The sequence below is a fragment of the Microtus ochrogaster genome, linkage group LG7_11, assembly GCF_000317375.1.
Source record: "Microtus ochrogaster isolate Prairie Vole_2 linkage group LG7_11, MicOch1.0, whole genome shotgun sequence".
Taxonomy (NCBI): Eukaryota; Metazoa; Chordata; class Mammalia; order Rodentia; family Cricetidae; genus Microtus; species Microtus ochrogaster.
In genome coordinates, this window is record NC_022032.1 from 14,963,455 (window position 1) to 14,966,492 (window position 3,038).

The window sequence follows — 3,038 nt, forward strand, 5'->3', positions numbered from 1 at the left end:
TTTTTCGAGACAGGGTTTCTCTGTGGTTTTGGAGCCTGTCCTGGAACTAGCTCTTGTAGACCAGGCTGGTCTCGAACTCACAGAGATCCGCCTGCCTAATTATTATACTAAATACATATTAGTTGTCTGGCAATCACCAGGAGTAGCAACAATCAATTGCTGAACTCATTTTCTCTGTATTCAAGAAATCTATAGCTAGTCCACAACTTTTACACACACAGACTCCTTCTTTCTTATTGTTCTGTTTTGATTCCATAGACCACTGCTTGGCTGAAGATATAGCTCTAATTCCAGACGTTATGAATACATTATAGCCAGCAGGCCATAGACAGTAGGACAGAGGTGCCCTTTCCCTCAGTGACATTTTCTTCAAGTTATTGATTCCATTCCCACTTGCATTTAGATGACTTCATTATGGCACATCTCACATGGACGTCTGGGAATGTTATTCTCAGTGATCATGTCAGCCACTGAAGAGAGGAGTGGTTTTTGGGAGAGCACTAGCAATCTTTACTACAGAGGCTTTTAAGTAGTAAGCATATGACTAAATTAAAACCGCATTTTTGAATATATCGTGCTATTCATTTCTGGGTCTCTCGTTTGGGTAAGAGCAAGGGATGGTATCTTCCACGCCCTTTGCTCTTGGCATTTGCTGTAGTATATGTTTGTTGAATTTAAATAAGCATTGTTGTTCATTGCATATTTTTAGTAGGCCAAGCTATAAAGAAGCCACAGCACTGTAAATTGTTCCCTAAAGCAACCAGTTTGACTTGAACCTGTGACCGTAGAAGCCAGTGCTTTCAGCCTGGAAAATGTGTTAAAACCAACCCACATGTTTGCACAGAAATAGTGGTATGTGTAGACTATGGTGCTTCGTGGACCATCTTTTCTTTGTCTTTGTGCTTCTTTCTCCTTTTCTATGTATTTTTCCTCCCTCATATAGTGTTCACTTCTTGCTCATAATCTCTCTCTCACATGTCTTGGCTTTTGGGTAGGTCTGAAAAAAAAATGCTGACTTCTATCAATCGGGTGAGTGATGTCATCCACTCAGGTGGATACCAACCACCTCTCCGTTGATAACTCTCACATCTTTGCCCAGTTCTGATTTCTTCTGAGAGCTTAAATATACGTGTCGCTCTGTCAGACACTCCGCTTTGGGCAGGCCAGTGACACTTCATATACAGAGAGCACTACTCTCATTCCCTAAACCGTAGCGTGTCCGTTTCTTAAATGTAAGCGTCGTGGAGGCCTGGAGCCTGGGCTCTGCCTGTCTATGTGTCTATCTCTGTCTCTCACTCTGTCTATCTCTTCTTCACTCTTTCTGTCTCTGCATGTCTCTCTCTGTCTGTCTGTCTCTGCCCTTTGTCTATCTGGTTCTGTCTGTGACTCTCTTTTTCTTTGTGTCTCCTCAATTCCTCCCTACCCCCTACTTCTCTTTCTTTATCCCTCCCTCTTACCATCTCCATCATCTCCGTCATCAGGCATGCTATACATCTTCATGGTTTTAAGTCTTACTTACACCCCCTTCCCAGAACCCTGCAAAAAATTTATCTTCCACCTTGAAGCTAGAGTGTTCCATGTAAAGAGAAATTTAACATTTTAATCCACTGCATGTGTCTGTTCTGTGACTGTATATACTCCCACATGGTAAAGTCTGGTCTCCCTTGCCTGGCAACAATAATCCTTGTCTAGGTCTCTGACTTCCTGTGTTATGTTCCTGTAACTCTTCACTCATGCAGCTTCCTGAATGTGCCATTTCAGTATTTTTTTTTATAATATTATTTCCATTTTCTCGTTAAAAAATTATTGTTTGTATTTGTACCAGCAACAGTTATTTTTTTTATAATATTATTTCCATTTTCTCGTTAAAAAATTATTGTTTGTATTTGTACCAGCAACAGTTATCTCTCTTGAAATTCTCAAGCATGGGATTTTCCCAGAGTTCACTTTCTAGACCTCTTTTTCTGTATATCTGCATTGGAGATCCTATTTAATTTTACAATTTCATATAGTCTGCCATTGGTAAAACTCTCATTAATACAGTAGCCCAGACCTCTCTCCAGAACCTCAGACACATCTAAAACTATCTCTCTGACATCTGACAAAAATTTCAAATTCAGCATATCTGAAAACATTTGGATCTCCTACTCACTTTCTAATCTTATTTTTAAAGCGGTTCCGTCTCACAAATGGCAATTACATCTTCCATTCTTCAAACCAAAGCTTTAGAGTTATCCTCGACTCTTCTTCCTCCTCCATCCCAGATACAGTTAGTATCTTCAGGCTCTAACTTTAGCAGATGCCTTCGTTGTGAGCTCATGCCCTCTCCTGCTGCCACTCCTGAGCCGAGAGGGTATAATCTCTCATTTACACATTTGCAGTATCGCGTGGAGGGTTTCCCTAACTGTACCATATAAAACAGCAACCCTCCTAGGACAAGTGTAGAAATGAATCACAATGAATTTAAAACTGGATGGGACTTTGCTGGATAATTGTTTTACACAAAACCGTGTGTGTGTGCGTGTGTGTGTGTGTGTGTGTGTGTTCGTGTATGCAGTTACCCTCAGAGGCCAGAAGAGGGTGTCAGGAACTGGAGTTAGAGGTGCTTCTGAACCAGTTGGCATGGATGCTAAGAACTGAACTTGGGTCCTCTACGAGAGCAGAAAGTGCTCTTAACCATTGAGCCATCCCTCCAGCCCATATTGCTAATTTTCATAGCAGCATAATATCCTTCTTGAACTATGTAATGGCTGATGTAAAGATACCCCAATTTTAAATTTAAATTCTATGGCTGAACCCAGTTGCCTATTATATACGGTACAGATATTAGTGAGTATGTATGTAGAATTTTACCTATATTTTAAATTATTTTTAATAAGAAATTCTTGGATGTAGAATTACTAGATCAAAAAAATTTCAGTTGCTTATCAAATTGCTACCCAGAAGGGACTGAAGTAATTTTCAATACTACCAATTATATCAGACTCTTGGCATTTTTATGAAAACTCTGTTAGCAACTTAGTGGACAAACGAATGTG

General features: G+C 40.0%; 1 protein-coding gene across 2 annotated transcripts in view; it reads left to right on the forward strand.

The window, feature by feature from the left end:
• Zdhhc2 (zinc finger DHHC-type containing 2) overlaps positions 1-3,038 on the forward strand; it is a 52,777-nt gene that overhangs the window by 21,931 nt on the left and 27,808 nt on the right. The gene's annotated exons all lie outside the window — the stretch shown is intronic.